The sequence below is a fragment of the Biomphalaria glabrata genome, chromosome 14 (genome assembly GCF_947242115.1).
Source record: "Biomphalaria glabrata chromosome 14, xgBioGlab47.1, whole genome shotgun sequence".
Taxonomy (NCBI): Eukaryota; Metazoa; Mollusca; class Gastropoda; family Planorbidae; genus Biomphalaria; species Biomphalaria glabrata.
In genome coordinates this window covers 10,827,228-10,845,235 of record NC_074724.1, presented here as the reverse complement: position 1 = coordinate 10,845,235, position 18,008 = coordinate 10,827,228, and the positions used below count along the sequence as shown (strand labels likewise).

The following is an 18,008-nucleotide window of genomic DNA, read 5'->3' as shown; positions in this document are numbered from 1 at the left end:
ACTGTTATTTAAAAGAGTCAGAAGATGAGTGTAGATTTGTTTATCCAGCTCTTTCTATCCCTATTAACTCGCTAGCCAAAGGCTCATGAAACTTCGTTTGAATAACGCGTGAAACAGAAAGTCTACGCAGCAGGCGACTTTGAGACGTATCCTTTTATCGACTCGTTTGTGAATAGTCATTAGTGGGCTAATTACTGAGTATTTTTAAAGTGATAATTGGCTCGTGCAGACCAATAACACATATTGCTGTTCACAGTAGCACAGAAATTAGAGACGGCTGTGAACAACAGATAGCCGTAGGTGTTATATCGGAGTTTCCGTCTCCTAGACTGGCTGCCGACCAATGATATAGAGCCCAGTCTGCCCAATGGCCGAATTTATTAAAACATCATATCTATATGGTCTAATTTGAAAACGGACATATTTCCAGTGACATAAAGGCTATGTCATCTAGATCTATATGTCAGTGCTTGTAAACTTAAAAATAAAATCGGAAATTTCCTACCTAGACTAATTCTCTGTGAATTTCCCTTAGCTAAAACACTAATTGTTTAAATTTAAACTAAAGGAACTAAAACTAACCTGAGGGTTTTGACGTCATCTTTGATCTTATCATCTTATCTTACAGAATCTAGATCTTATATATTTATATTACACTAATTACAGTGATCATTACACAGACGTAAGTTCTATATGATATGAGTATATCTACTATTCTACTATTAGATCTAGATCTAATCTAGTACTAAATTCTACACTACTACTAGTCTACTACTACTTATAGTTTGAACACCCCATCGGATTCTCCTTTCTAAACGGGTCGCTTTTTTTTGTTTGTAATTCATTTGTTTTTATGTTTGGAGCTAAAATCGACGATTTGGGACTGAGCATGTCCAATTTTAGATAAGTTCTGGTAATTTTGTTCCGTTTTTCCAAAGCAGATGGCAGTTATTTAGATTCTCTGTAACCATGTATGTTAAGCTGTTGTTTTAACCTCCCCCGGCAATTCATACCCATATAAGGGATGAAGGCTATATCATGAGCCTGTTTGATCGTAGGCTGATGGGCATATCAAAATAAGCTTACAAACATCTTTAGAAAGACATTCCAATCACATTTATACCGTTAGCTGTTAAATAAAATTAAAAAAGGGGGTGTCCAAACAAATAATAATGAATTCAGCTCATTCTCCTTTTTGAACACAGCAAAATCGTATTAAGAAATATTATTGGGATTAATAAATCTATGATTTTTTCAATGAATAAACATGACCTAGATAGAGATATCTAGAATATATAACTTATGAATGAAAGAAAAAGTGTGGGCTGCTAATTTGAAGCCAGAGACCATGCCCACTGCATGTGATCACGCAAGATAAGCTGGCGGTAAGGAGAGGTATACACTCAGCGAGTAGTGTCACAAACTATCCAACAGGCAGTGGAGGGAAGGGGGAGAGAGTCATGAAAAGAATTATAAGCATCTATGGGAGGGAGGGGATGTTAAGGTGTCACAAAACGAACATCCAAATCCAAATTATGAAAACAAGAAGAGGGTCCTTGGATGGGAGTTAAAAGAAAGACAGAGAGAAAATACAAGTAGCCTAGTAGAAAATATCATGTTTATTAAATTAAAATAATTAATTTATAGCTCTATAATCTATATAAATTTATTTCTGTCTGTTTCTACACATAGATTATATAGGTATTTAAATAAATAAACTATACACGATATATATATATATATATATATATATATATATATATATATATAAAGAGAAATAGAGAGAGTATATGAGGAAATAGACTATAAATACATATTGCAAAATTGAATCTACTTCTTTTACTACAATCTAAATAATTTTTAAGTAACACCGATATAATTTATTAGCAATTACATAGTGGTGTTCAACACCGGTGCTCACTGTTCAACTAAAGGAGAAAACCCAAAAACTGCGTTCAAAATAGGAGCATGAAGTGACCTAATTTATTTTAAAATAAAATCTTGACTATGGGTGGTAATACAAAGGAACACAGCTATTTTTATAGTCCTTTAGTTGCAGAATAAGAATCTGCTTTCAGTTTTTTTGTAAGTTAAACCGTCACCAAATAAAAAAATAAAATAAAAAATTGACCTAGTTCCCGAAAGTCGGTGTTCAGTTATAAGAATCTACCATAGATCTAGATTCTAGGTCCTAGGTCTAAGCCACTCTAAGCCTAGGCTAGGTCTAGCCTAGTCGGCCTAGACTAGCAGAGTACTCACTCTAGAGTCTAGAGCTAAGAGTAGACTACTAGTACTAGATCTAGATTTAGATCTACTCATTATGATAATCATAATATAATCATAATATTAAATATTAGATTAGTAGATACAATTAAAACAATAGATCTAGATCTAGTCACTCTAGTCTAATAATCTACTGTCTAGATTCTAGATCTAGATTCTAATAATATATTAATTATTATACCTAGAAAGTCTAGTATTATAATTATTCAATTATTGTTATAGATTAGTTAGTTAGTCTCTGACTTTATTTATATAATATATATAAGGAATATAACCACACTATTCACTATACACTACACTTACACTCAACACTCTATAGATCTAGATATACTAGTCTATAGTCTATTTAGTCTATACAATAAGACTATACATATAATTATAACTATATTCTATAGTCAGTTAGTATAAATTAATAAATACTTTGTACTACCTATACTGCCTATAGTATTAGTCATAATAGTCTCTCACTATAGAGTAGGTATAGACTATAGAGTTTACTATTTACTGACTGTATAAGTAAGTATAATATAGATCTAGATCTATATCTAGATTCTAATCTAGTATTTTTAATGATTTACCAAATTGCATTAGGTCAGGAACAAAAGTCAGATTATTTGCAGACGATTGCATAATATAGATCGAGGTCTATAGAACAATAAAAAACACATAAGATTCAGAAATTTTACAAAGAGAATTAGTTGAATTTTACAGAAATGGGAATCAAATTGGAGCATGCGATGTCTTTCCACCCAGAAAAATGTCAGTTATTAAGAGTAACAAAAAAACTAAAACAAATTAATTCCACTTATTTTATTCATGATAAACCAGTAACACAGACTAAAAACACAAAATACCTAGAGAGGTGTTATAATAAATGAAAAACTGTCATGGAATGCCAATATTGATGAAACTATCAAAAAATCAAACTTGACAAAGCATTAGGGTTTATTAAAAGAAATTTCAATAAATCAAATAAGAACATAAAACTGAAATGTTATTTAACCTTGGTTAGGCCAATAATAGAATATATGCATCCTCTGTTTGGGACCCCTCAACTCATGGAATGGGTTGCCTGAGCTAGCCAGGAAAACCAGTGACTTGGCAGAATTTAGGTCGTTGGTTAATATGCATGACTAAAGGCATGATGTGTAGGACGTAATCATCTTCTTTTTTGAAGTAACATCTGTATCATATAAGATAGGATAAGATCTAGTGACTATACAGGTACATATTAATATAATATTATATATACATATAGATCTAGATCTATATTCTATAGTATATCTCTAGGGCCAAGTCTATATAATAGTATATATTTGATATAGGCTATTAATTATAGATCTAGTCTATATCTCTTAATCTTATACTTTTAAAACGTGTAAATAATCATATCATTATAGATAGATTTTTTATCTAGATCGAGTCTTAGACTTAATCACAAGTTAGTAAAACTTATGTAAGTTAGTAAATTTTACTATTTTTTAGTATAAAATATAAACTAAATGCTTCCTTTCACTCATTAAAAAATCTTTTTATATTTATTTTCAGATTGTCTTCAATTTTAATACATGATGAAAAAAGGTACTTTGGCTGTAAATTAGCATAACTAAAAAAGTATTTGGAGGTCTAAAATGCATTTGAATTAGGCCTACATCAAATCTGTTTCTTTTACAATGATCATAATTTTTTTTTCCTTTAACTTAATAAGCTTTTGTTTTAATTTCTTTTAAAAAGTTTCTAATAAATTATTTTATGTAAACTATTAACTTTTCAGAAGCTAGTTTTGCTAACTTTCAATCTGATGTCCAGTTCCTAGACAATGATCCAAAGAAAGTATTATTTGACCGCCATATACTGGAAATGAAAATATATCAAGTAATTTTTGTATTTCACTCCTTGTTTTTCTTGTGGTAAATGAAAGGCTTTAGGATCCAATTAAAAATATATATATATATTCTAGTATAAACTAATTTAATAGTCACAATTTTTTAAAAATAATAACCTTAATAGTGTTACTTAGAAACACTCTAAGACAAAAGACACATAAAATGCTAAACTAAAGCTTACATATAAGCATCTATTTTGGCATGGGGGTTGTTTTGGCACAAAATGTTTTTGTCACATTTTATTTGTTCATTTTATTGATTATTTAAAAAAGAAGGATACACATCTATGTTTGTGTGTGTGTGTTTATGGTCTAACATATTTTTAATGTGAGGAACAATAGTTATTTTCATTTATTGAATCTAGGGTTTAAGTTTGTTGTGCATTTATTGTTTTGTCACCATGTAGACGATAGTCTTGAGAACTTAGTAGACGACTAGACAGCCATCAATTAGGGTTACCAGACACCTACATGCCCGAAGGAAGACAAAAAGGAGGAAAAAATCTAACAGAGGAGGACAAAACAAAGATAAACTAAACTGGACATAATTATTTGATTAAACTTATAAGTGGGCTGTAATGCAACTTATAACATCATATTTATCAGAAGAAAGTACTTTTAGCAGTAGTTAGTTATTTACGCCAACATTCATGTGGAACTCTATGCAGGACATTTTTTTTAATATCAGCAAATTGAAAAAAGCCTTTCAGAGACTCTGTACCTACAGTGTAAATAGAAAAATAGTTTAATACTTTAGCGCCATAGTTTAAGCATCTACTAGCAGCAAATCTGCTCCATGTTATATACAGTTTTGAAGAATGTGAGCAGGACGTCAACAAGCGGGCTTCTTAAGCTCAGTTTTCAACAGTGAAAACACATTCTTTTACTTGTGTACTGTTAATGCCTCCAAAGTTCACTTTGACATTGTTTACTCACTTTCCTGTGAGCACAACACATTTGGATAACAAACTGTATTTCTAAATAGTTTTTTTAAAGTATGTTGATAGTGTTTCAAAAAGTTTCATTTTCTGTGTAATCCTGTTTGTGTTCCACCATCTTTACCATCAGAGTGCTGAACTACTGCTGGGAAAAGTTTCTCTGCATCTTGTAGTTACTTGCATCTGTATTGACTTTAAAACATTTGATGTCAGTTAACTCCTGTAGTACTATACCTCTGTTTTTGTTCTGGCACATTGAATGTGTTAATCAGTTTCTAAATCTTGAAACATCTTTGGTATAACACTAGCAGTACAGTTCATTGACTTATAAGACTGATGATGTGTAACAGTATGATAAGCTAATGCCTTCATGGATTTCAAAGTGAGTTTCATTTGAAAAAAGTGGTGACTTTTGCAGAAGAATTGCATCTTCTTATCATGTTTCAATGTTTGTTACTGACAACATAATGTTCTAAATAAGAGCTGCCTTTTTGGAACCAATACTTATGAATCACAAATGACACTCATAGTTTCATTTTCTGTACACCCATCACCAAAACACAAATACTTGTCTTCATTTGATCTAAAAATTGACATCCCCTCTTAATTACTAACTTTAGTCAAAAAAATTTTTTTTAAATTAAGATTTGTTAAACACATACACGACAACAGCAAGTACCTAAATTTGTAATACTTGTGTATCATTGATCATTACCAAATTCATTTATTATTCCACTCATTATACAGAAGTTCTACACACAAATCAACACAGTTAACATGCTTCTTGCGGAGAAACTTAAAATGTTTGTATGTTAGAGAAGTTTTTAAATATTTAAACCAGAAAATACTAAGTATTAAATTCAATTAATAGATTGTACGTCATTAAATAGCAGTGAAAAAATGGACATTTTGACACTTTAGGCTTATGTCAACCGGAATACATGACCCCAAAAAGGAGGATGTGGCCTCTTTTCGACAGACATCTGGTAATTCTATCCATAATTTGCAAAATGCATCCGTAAAAAACTTTTTTTTGGGGGCGAGATTGGGAGAATGTATACTACATACTATAGAATATAGCCTATTGAAAACAAAATGTTTATTACAAAAAAAATTGTGTTTTATTAATTATCATCAGAGAATTTTTTGGTTTAAAACGGCTGCGTGAAGATGTTATGCACCCAGTTACTGGTATCAAAACATAACCAAATGGATAATAAAACAGAAAGTATCAAGGACTAAATACATTTCCTGTTTGTATGAAAATCTAGAACAATCTTTCAATGTCTAAGAAGGGTATTTTACTTTATAAGAAATAAGAAGCCCCTTCACTTTGTGTTTTTCTAAGCATATAATTTTTTATTTTTTTTTATAAGATATGGTTTTAATGTCTTATGTTTTATATACCATTGATACTTTAATTTCGTTAATCATTCATTCTGGAGAGTCTTACTAAAGTTGTCACTATAGTAAAACGTGTATGCAATAGCTGCAATGTAAAAATATTTCCTATCTCAATAGCTTTTCTGGCTTTCTTTTATTTTAATAAAATTTATCCATTTCTAAATCCAATTATGCAGCAATCAGTAAAGTCTAAATAATTTGCTTTTAATAAGCCCCTACTACTTATACAGATAGCAGACATATACTTAACTCATAAGTCACTAGCTCCTTGACATTCAATATAACTAAATGGTATTATTGGCGTAGCAATAATGGTGCGAAGTAGTTCAGTGCAGCCGAGACTATGACCATTTGGGACCTACAGAAGCCCTTTATAGATTATGACCATTTGGGACCGACAGAAGCCCTTCATAGACTATGACCATTTGGGACCTACAGAAGCCCTTCATTGACTATGACCATTTGGGACCGACAGAAGCCCTTCATAGAATGACCATTTGGGACCTACAGAAGTCCTTCATTGACTATGACCATTTGGGACCTACAGAAGCCCTTCATAGAAAAAAAATAGTTGACAGTCATTTGGGTAGTGAGTGTAATGACACTACTACTTGCACAAGGTAGCACTTGCACTGAAATGCCTTTTTGTAAATTGACTTTGATCTGTTGGTTTTTTTTTTTGTACACCTCATCCCATGGGAGGGTAGCACACCTTTGTATTCTTGAATCACAAGTACCTTGCTATGCTACTGCATAGTAGATATATGATTTATTATACTGGTCACAAAGTTATAATGTAATGTTGATCCTTTCAGATGAAACCATTTTTGTTGAGCTCTTTACAAATTGATACAACACAGATTCATCCAGCTTTTCTAGATGTTGTCTTAGTGATTGGCCTTGAGAATCAGGCTGACCATGAGATAGTGCTTCAAGACAATGACAGGCTTAAAAATTATTTTGATCAGCTTAGTCAATGTCACTTAATTAAAGTGGTTAAGAGAAGGTAAGATTCCTATACTTTTAGTCCATTTCATAGCAAAAAAATTTGTAAACAAGTAAGTACTGGTATAATATTTTTCTTAACTTGATTCACTTAAGTTTCAACTGAAAATGTCAATAATAATAATAATAATCTTTATTATCCTTTAGGAAATTTATTTTACAATTGTGAATTACAAAAAAGCAATACATGATTAGAGCAAATACTTGTACAATGGCACACAAGATATATGTTTATACCCCAGTTTCTCTTTAACATTACATACTAAATTAACAACAGTAAGTTCAATGATTTAATTGCCAAAAGAACAAAAGAGTATGTGTGTCTATTTGTTTTTGTGATTTGGTGTCTTAGATCTTCTTTGTGATGGTAAAATGTTAAATACAATACAATAATATCTTGACATTTTTTACTTCATTATTCCTGGTAATTTTATTAAACCTAGATAAGAGTTTGTCAATAAGCAAACACAAAAGATGTGCTGGTGTAATAATTAAGAGTTTTATACCATTCCTTGTAATCTTGCCTTAGTTGCATTTGTAAAAAATCATAATAAAAGTTAATTTTTTTTGAATGGTTAAAAATAAAATATTAGATAATTTTTGAATCAGTATATCATTATCATCATGGGCTCATTAATTTTGACAAATTGAGTACAATTTCTTACTCCTTTTTTTTGAGGAATATTTTTGTTGCTTCAATTGCTGCTGAATTTGAACTTTGATTGATTGGGTTCACAACTAGAGACTATAAGCACTCATTCAACCTTATAATCCCATAGTTTTGAAAGTAAAAACAGAAACTTAAGTAGGATTTAGTTTCATTATCTTTTGTCTGCACTATGTAAGACTTGTACTTTCACCTATCTCTTATTCTGTTGGACCGTTGGGGCAAAATCTGTTGATTGTCTAACTCCGTTCCTCTCTGTTTCTTACCTTAGACAGAACCTGTTTTAATGGCAGGCCCATCCATTCTTTCATGTTGTCTTCCCATTGCTTTCTCTGACTGCCTCTTCTTCTTTTTCCTGGTACTGTTCTCTGAAGGAAGGTCTTTGCGAGCCCCAAAGACCTTGAAATATGGCCATAGATTTTTAGCTTGCATTTCTTTTACAATAGTTAGAAGGTCCTCGTGGGATCCAATCGCTGTAGTAACCCTGTCTCTAATCTCTTGGTTTGTGAAGTGGTCTTTACATGTGATACCTAGGATCCTTCTGTAACATCCTAGCAATGGAATTGAGATGCTACAGAAATGCTGCAGAAGGAAGCTACATTTAAGACTTAATGGTTGATAAATATTGTTAAAAAGAATTTACTAGTTTTTGGATCCAAAACCAGCAATCTTTTTTTTACAAAGCTCTTATCAACTCACTCTGTCTGTCTGTTAAAACATTTGTACACATTATTTTTCCCTCACCCGATCTCGGATCAAGCTGAGATTATGCACAATTATTTCTGTTACCCAACAACACAGAATCAAGTAACCAATAAGTTTATTAACTATAGGTAATTAATTATTTTGTTTGGTGGTATAAGCTGAATTAGTCTCTTTATAGATCATTGTCTTAGTGAACACAGCATGAAAAATAGGACAAGACTATAGAAACAATAGATAACTATGCAAACTTCCATGTTCATAGGCTCTCCAATAGTAGAGTGGTTACCATGTTGGCTTGAGAAGGCTTGAGAGTTCAAATTCATGTCATTCCCCCTTTTTTTAAATTTTTATAAATGATTTTTTATTGTTAGTCTAGATCTATTACAAATTTAATTACATGACTGATTCAAACTTATTGATACAACTATGCATAGTATAAGCTTTGTTTTTAAAAATGTATTTTTTTTTTCTTTTCTTGTCTTAATTCATACAAGCACCTGTGTAGTCCAGGAGAACGCTTTGAATTAGCAAATTAAAACCCTGGAACACAGGCTTAAATCTATCTATGTTTATCTTCAGCTGTTTTTAAATTCTTTATTCTTTCTCTATTCAATAGAAAATCATTGAAAACTGTGACCAGATTCTGTATGTGTACTGTTCAAGATGTTGTGCCTTGCAAGTGGATACTGGGTTTTTTGTTTCTGGCTTTAGCTATCATCATCATGGCCTGTCTGCATTTCTTTTGGGATTGTACAAAAAGATCTTAGATACTGCTCTGTATGATACTATTTGTGTAAGCAATTGTTACTTATAAAATAGTATATTATGTACTGAAGTTGATTGATAAAAAATAAGTTTTTATGAAAATAATTTTTAAAGTAGTTTAGGTTATTAGAGAATGTTAGCTCTACCTTTAAGTTAAACAAGAAAAAAACAACTATTATTATGCAACACTCTATATTGTTAGCTCTGTAATTATTTTATTCTTGTTATTATATTAATTGTTATTATTTAAGATACATAAATAATAAGGAAAAAAAAAAAAAAACATCTAAATAATTAGGTAAACTAAGGAGCTTTTTTTTTTCAGATAAATGAAAACTAGACATGCACATATAAAGATAATAAGTGTTTTAGTTGTAGAAAAATAACAACTGTATTTGTAATTAAAGTTCTTCCATACAATGTAAGATATCAAGTCAACTGACTGCTAAGTGATGTGGTCTATTTACGTTGAGCTGTGATGCTAATGAGAGGTTACTGTTATGTCTATTCCTGCTTTATAACATTCTTACTAAATACCCAACATTTCTAAATGGCTTGTAGGCTACCAAACCACCAAATCTACAGATGGACTCTTCTATATTTTTACACCAGGTTCTTTTTTTCTTTGTCTGATCGTCAGCAGGTATTTCTTACAGTCTTCTCTCCATTTATATCTTAGATGCCAATTCAGCCTCACTACCTAGCTCAGTGATGCCCAAAATATGGCCTGTGGGCTAGATCTGGCCTGCAACATGATTTTATCCGTCATGCAGAAATGTTGGCACAAAGTGTAGAAATTCCCCCCTTCTCCACCCCCCCCACCCCCCCCAAAAAAAAATGGTTGGAAAATGTAAAACTTTACCTGCGTTAGGGTCCTGACTTTTTCTCTGATGAATAGGTACCATGCCATTTAAAATTTGTAAGTTTATGAAATGGGAGAGCCGAGCAATCTACCATGAAAACTGAAAGGATCTTTACTTTTTTTGTGGAACATGAGAAGTATTGTTTAACTGCACCTAGAGTTTGGAGGATCGATATTTACCAAAAAGAGACCAAAACAAATGAGTTGTTGCTCACATTTTAAAAGAGAAATGAAGCCAGTTTCTGATACGTAAAAAAAAGATGAACTTCCAGTATCCCATTATAAGTACTAGATCCACAAGTTTATGATAAAATTGTTTCAGGTCAATTTCATTTCATTCTTGTACATTTTCAGTCATGTGGCCCACAACATGAGTGTCGGAAATTAAAATGGCCGCAGTTTGAATTAGGATGGGCATCACTGAGCTAGCTGGTGACACTTTTTAGTGTTCCTTATGCATTTCTACCATCTAGTCAAGCTTTCAAAAATGAAATAAAGTTAGCAAGTATTTTGTTCTTATCTTTTCTTATAAAATATTACTTAAAAAAAGAAGATGATTACGTCCTACGTATGTCCCTAGGTTAATCTAGTCATGCATGTTAACCAATGACTTAAATTTGCCATGTCATTGGTTTTCCTGGTTGATTCATGCAACCCATTCTATGCTCTAATCGCACTAGGGAAGAAGAAGTATTTGTACAAATTTGTCTGAGCAAATGGAACAAGGAGTGTGTCATTCTTCTGAAGCACCTAATAATGTACTCCTGCATTTTCTATAGAGCTCCTTTTGGTCTTGGATTACCACTGTGAAAATATACAATAAACAATACAAGTCTTGGTTTAGAGAAAAATGCGTTCATTTCTTGATCAACTTTATAAGAGTGGCTCTTGTTTTGTTGAACTGTGCCTTGATAATTCCCCCTTTCTGGTCAAATCATAATAAGTTTATTTTATCATGAAGGAAATTGCTTTAACATGCCTCCTACATAACAGCATTACTCAATAACATAACATTTTGAATATACACTTATGTGACATTTTACATTTGTTTAACCACACTATTTCAAATTCAGATATACAGATTTCTATAAATTAAAAATATAATATATACTTTTTTAGATTAGTTAGTCATTTAGCTCTCATGTTTATGTTTGTTTTGTTATCACAGCGCCTTGAGCCTACATTTTGTTTGTTAACAGTGCTTTATAAATGAAAGTATTATTATTATTATCACCACTTAGTAAGTGTAGAATATTTGTGTTATACAAAATAACAAACAAGTGTTGAAGACATATATTAGGAGCTGCATTTATTACGTAAACACAATGTTGCACTGACCCTGCTATAACACCAATATGTTACAGTAATCACCTAGTGACTTCCTTGAATGGTTTCAGTATTGGCAGCAAGTACTATGATTTTTACTGATTTATTGGGTAAATATATTGCTTGTTCATATCATGTATATAGAGATCTGAAATGTTTTTGAAATGCTGTTATGTGATAGTTGGACCATGAAGTAAAAGAGAGAGTCAAATCATGAACACACATGTAGGTTTGTGTTATTCTTGTTTTTGATGGTTGTTACTTTATTTAATAAGAATAGGTTTTTACTTTATTTTCATGTGCTATATATTTTAAGATATTTTGCTTTGATTAATATTTTACTTATAGTTTATTCAAATTTCATTTTCTTGAATTGCTGTAATAAGTAGATCTGTAAATATTTTTGTTTACCTCATTTACATTTAATATGAATGTAATGTCATTGTTAAGTAGATTTTTTTTTCACAAAAAAAAGATAATGGCTTATTTACATTTGGCATTTTACCTCATTACTAGAAGATAGTTGATCACAAACACTGAAGTAAATGATCTGATAGAAATAATAAGTAATTTAAGTTTTCATTATAGACTATATATCTTTTGGCACTACCAGCCCCATGTACCAAGCCTCTTAATTTCCTTTAGCCTATCACCATTCAACTAGCATCCCTATAGTTCCCCTTTCAGACCTTGTGGTCTATAGGGCAGATGATGTAGAGGTCATCTGTTTCTATGTTTCTTATAAGCGTGGGCTTATTCTGCTTTGGCTATAGAATAAAATGTGATGCCTGGCATAACACTATTTGTTGGCTACAATATTGTTACGATTTTGGAGTAAAGAAAGTTAACTCACCGATTGTCAGGTCGCCGATATCCTTCCGATTGCAGAAGCACAATCCACTAAGAACAGTCAATACTCCAAGTAATAGAAATAATTTCACAGTTCCCTAATAAAATGTACATACCCCTATTCACAAAAACCGATTGAAGAAAAACAATCCTCCAGTTACTTCACACATCAACACACTCGCTCAGGTCAGTTTCTCCAAACAAAGTTCTTACGTGGAAAAAATGGTCAGTCGGGGGGAACAAGTTTACAACACTGCCCCCTCCCTAGGTCTGTGCGTCCCGATTAGACTCTCCATCATCTCCACAATAACGGTGCAACCGATCTAGGTGCACTACTTTGCATTTGGTTCGAGGGACCTTCTGGTTCCGTACACAACGTCATTGATCTTTTTCACAATCCGATATGGGCCTTCCCAATCTTTCTGTAATTTCGGCGATCTTCCCTTCTTTCTCTTCGGGTTGTATAGCCAGACAAGATCATGTTCTTCAAACCCCGTAGAAGTGGCCCTTCTATCGTATCTGGTCTTCATAAGGTCGCTACTGTCTTTTATCCTACTCCTTGCATCTGCATGAACCTCTTCTAGTCTCCTTCGAAATCCTGTTACATATTCGCTTGCCGTTGTTGGTTGGTCTCCTGGCTGTCCAAATAAGAGGTCCGCTGGCATCCTAAGTTCTCGACCAAACAATAATTTGGCTGGTGTGTAACCTGTAGTTGCATGAACTGCTCCTCTATAAGACAGGAGGAATAGGGAAATGCAGTCATCCCAATCATTTGTCTGTTCTGCTGACATTTTAACCAATCTCCTGAAACACATTAGATTCAAAGTTGCTTCCTTGATCCATTGGGACACCAAACCGACTAATCCAATGTCCTACCGAAATATCGACTATTATTGTGGTTTCCTAGTTGGGTGGGCATCGCAAAAGCTTCAGACCATTTACTAAAATAGTCCATTATCACTAAAATGTATTCGTTCTCTTTGTTAGTTTCAGGGAAAGGTCCAGCTACGTCCAGTGCGATGGTACACCTACGTTGTACTGTTGTAAGGGTCGTCTAGTTCGACGTTGCGGGCCTTTAGTTGCCGCACACCGGTCACATTTCGGCACCAATCTTCTACGTCTTCCTTGTACCGACACCAATAAAACCTTTGTCACCTAAGTGACCACCTGTGGAGCCGTTGTGCATTTCATGTAGCACTCCTGGGATTCTAATCTTTGGTAAAACTAGTTGTACTCGTGTCGAGGTCCCATCGGTGGACTCCCAAATCCGTTTTAGGACGCCGTTGTCAATCACCAGAGAGTCCCATTGTGCCCAGTAAGCCTTGGTAATCTCTCCCGTACTAGAAATTTGATGCCTATCAGGGCGTTGTCCAACTTCCTTCCATTGCAAAATTGGGGCTATATCTTTGTCATCCTTTTGTTCTCCTCTTATCGTCTCTTCAGACCAAGATGCTGGTGCACTTAGCTCCACCCGCCTACAATCCAGGGCTCTTGTTTTCCCTTCTACTTTTGTGCAATGCTTTCACTTCTGCTTACAAGGTCGTCGTGGGCTTGTCCCTTCCTGTGTTGTGTTTCAAAATCATAAGTCTGTAATCTTTCTAACCATCTAGCTACTTGTCCTTCCGGATTCCTGAAGGAAAGTAGCCATTGGAGGGCCGCATGGTCTGTTCTCAAATTAAATCTTTGTCCATCGAGATACTTGTGAAAATGTTTAATGGAGTCCATCACAGCTAGCAGCTCACCTCTAGTCTCACAATAATTTCGTTCAGCTTTAGACAAACTTCGGCTAAAGTAGGCTACCACTCTCTCACTACCGTCCACTTCCTGTGATAAAACAGCACCGATCCCTGTATTGCTAGCATCCGTGTCAAGTTGAAACACATTACCTGGTAGAGGATAAGACAACATGGGCGATGAGATGAGAGCCTCTTTCAATCTTTCAAAAGCTTCTTGGCAACCTGGCGTCCATTGAAATTGCGTCTTCCTCTTAGTCAATCGGTGAAGGGCTCTAGCGATAGTGGACAAACTGGGTACAAAGCGTCTGTAGTAGCTGCAAAGACCCAAGAAGCTTCTGAGCTCATGAAGATTAGTAATTATAGGCCAGTACTTGACGACTCCCCTTTTTTCTGGATCCGTGCTTACCCCGTCTTTGGATACAATATGTCCCAAATATTTAACTTCCCTCTTAAAGTATGAGCACTTCTTCGGATTTAGTTTCATTCCCGCACTTTGAATACGCTGCATCACTTCCTTCAAGTTATGTATGTGTTCATCAAATGTCTTTCCGAAGACTATAATGTCATCTAGGTAAACCAGGCAAGCATTCCAATTTAAGCCCCACAAAACTTGTTCCATCAGTCTCTCAAAAGTTGCCGGTGCATTGCAGAGCCCGAAAGGCATAACCGTAAATTGCCATAGTCCGTTTCCAGTGCAGAAAGCTATTTTCTGTTTGTCATCAATGTGTAAACCTACTTGCCAGTAGCCGCTTTTGAGGTCTAGGGTTGAGTCCCAGAAAGAGTGTCTAGTGTGTCTTCGATACGTGGAAGTGGATAGCTGTCTTTTTGTGTGACGTTATTTAAAGCCCTGTAGTCAACGCAAAAACGCAGAGAGCCATCTTTTTTCTGAACCAGAACAACAGGCGAGCACCATTGGCTGTTAGACGGCTCTATAATTCCTTGTTCCTTCATTTGTTCCAACATGTGAGCGGCCTCTTGTTGCTTTGCTAATGGTAATCGCCGTGGTGTTTGCCGGATTGGTCTAGTGTTACCTGTATCTATCCTATGGATTACCATAATAGTCCGGCCACCTTCATTTTCACTGTCGTGCATGATGTCTTTAAACTCTAGCAACAGTTGTTTAGCTTTATTGTACTCTTCCTCTGACAGATTCTCGCCCACATCTCCAAGCATTAGATCAACTCGAGAGTCACATAACGATGCACTAGCTACAGGGGCCACCGCACCACAGGTTGCAATAAGCTCCACTGGGCAACAGGTGGCGATAACATTATTCTTTTGTAGGTTGCAAACTTGAGTGTCAACGTTCATAACCCGAACAGATAATCTCCGGTCTTCTCTGCTAACTACCAATATTCTCTCAACTGGCATCCTTCTGCATGCTTCCTTTGACTGCTCTGTGAGGCTTGTGATAGACATAGTATCGTTGGGAGAATATACACAAAATGTAGCAGTGTCATGGAAACATTTATTTAGATCTTTCACTGAACCGTATCACTTAGATGGCTGCTTTGTCAAGCAGTATGCGGGCTGGACTATCATTTAGTCATTTGGATATTTCCCGGTTCATATCCTGCCTGCTGGCCATCCCCCTTATCCTGTAGGCGGTTAGGGCTAGGATGAAGATAATAATCAGAATCTGAAGGAACATTCAAAACATGCAAAATAAAAACTAAATGAAATTGCAATAAACGTTTTGGACATTCCTTCAGATTATTACACCTAGCCCAGACATGTTGCAGGACTACAGGTGAAGAAAGTGGTCCAGTTTTGACCTTGGTAGCATTGTGACCACACTCCAGGCAGTCATCCTTTAATTGTGTACAAGTAATTGTTCTGAGATCCTCTCAACATTAATTCTACTTGAATTTCAAACTCTGATGTAAAGTAAATGTTAAGCATGGAATGGAAAATCTTGTAACAACAAGAGAAGAGAGCAGTAGCTGTTTGACATACAATTTATTTAAAGGTACTCACTCTGGAAAGATTTAGCGAAATTTGTGGAACAGTTGTTAGCAAAATACCTCTAAAAAAATGTCTCACTTTCAGACCTTGTAGTCTATAGGGCAGATGATGTAAAGGCCATCTGTTTCTGTGGCCTATGGTTAACAAAGGTGTCATATGGCCAGCACAATGACTAACCGCCTTTACCTATCCTCAACTAATGTCAGGTACCCATTTGAGCTGGGTGGACTTGAAGATCCTGCAATTAAAAATCTCAATCTTCATAATGCCTGTATGTAAGCTTGTATTGTAAATGTTAGTGAGAATGTTATACATGATGATTTATTCAGAAAGTCATTATCTTTATTGTATCAATTAATATTATAAATAGCTTAATTCTATTGCACGAAATAAATTTCAAATACATACACTATGCCATTCCTTAGAAGTCATTGTCTTCCGGTCGAAAGTTAACAGTGCAGTATTGCTCCTAACTAGGCAGACCTGCATATTGAGTAACACTTACAATGAAAATAACAACAACACAGTGTTTACTGAATATGTATTAAAATTCTGATATTGACGTCTGTGTGTCTTCATTTAGGGCTATCTTTGGGTCTTGAATGTGTGCCCCATCACTCCCATCACTTTTGTGAGACCTCTGTGTTTCTTTCAGATGCCATGATTTGTCAGTTGTTTTCCATGTTGTCAGTGAGAGTAAACTGACACCTGAGTTGAATGTATAGCTCTTCAATCTCGCCAAAAAAAAAGATTACTTTTAGCATTTCATCATCCCCACAGCATATCTATCAAATAATAAGAAGTGCTTGCACAAATAACCAGCAGAAAATGGTTGCTGGTAAGATAGTCTTGCCATCAAAAGCCCATATTGAGGACACCTTTGATGTATTGTACTGGTTAATTTATTATAAGCAATCATTTTAAAAAGTAAAGTTCCCCTTTCAGACCTTGAGATCTATAGGGAAGATGATGTAAAAGTCATCTGTTTCTGTGGCCCATGGTTAACAAGGGTGTCATGTGGCCAGCACAATGACCAACTCCATTTACTTTTCCCAAACTAATAGAGCTGCTAAGACTCAGAGGCGCCATAAAGATTCCAATTTTTTAAATCCCAGTCCTAAGTAATTATTTACCTAAGGTTATTTTGGTATGTACTTTGTCATTCTGATACTTACAATTTTTTCAGGAGTCATGCACCATTTTTTTTCTTTTTGTTGTAACTCAGAAAACCTAAAAGCATAACAACCTAAATTAGTGTTACAAAATGTAACACTTTGTAAATCAGTTTTGATCAGCATTTTCTGGGAGATGTTTAGATTGATTCTGTCAACTATAATACTTTTTAAAAACCATCCCATTATTGTATTACCGGTATGTCTTGTAAAACTGGTATAGCTATTTAAATGTAATTTTGAATATATATATAAGGATTTCTTTTTCGAAAAGAAAATGGATGCCAATATTGTTTACATTGGTTGTGCTGAAACATTTCCTAGCATTGATTCTTAGAATTATAATTAGAGACCATTAGTCAGGTTTTTGAGGTTTATCAAAAAAGAAAGATTATTAATTTTAGAATGATATATGCATAATAAGGACTTGTCCCTCAGATCTTTTA

The 18,008-nt window shown here is 34.2% G+C and overlaps 1 long non-coding RNA gene across 3 annotated transcripts; it reads left to right on the top strand.

The window, feature by feature from the left end:
- On the top strand, positions 1-17,806 carry LOC106051333 (uncharacterized). Of its 3 annotated transcripts, XR_008774725.1 has the most exons (6): positions 1-682; positions 3,832-3,864; positions 4,058-4,158; positions 7,326-7,516; positions 9,504-9,680; positions 10,869-17,806. It is a non-coding gene; the product is annotated as an uncharacterized LOC106051333 (long non-coding RNA). The 3 variants fall into 3 exon arrangements; XR_008774723.1 differs by having other exon boundaries at positions 4-682; positions 9,504-17,806; XR_008774724.1 differs by lacking the exon at positions 1-682 and adding an exon at positions 2,600-3,507 and having other exon boundaries at positions 9,504-17,806.
- Positions 17,807-18,008: the final 202 nt, after the last annotated feature.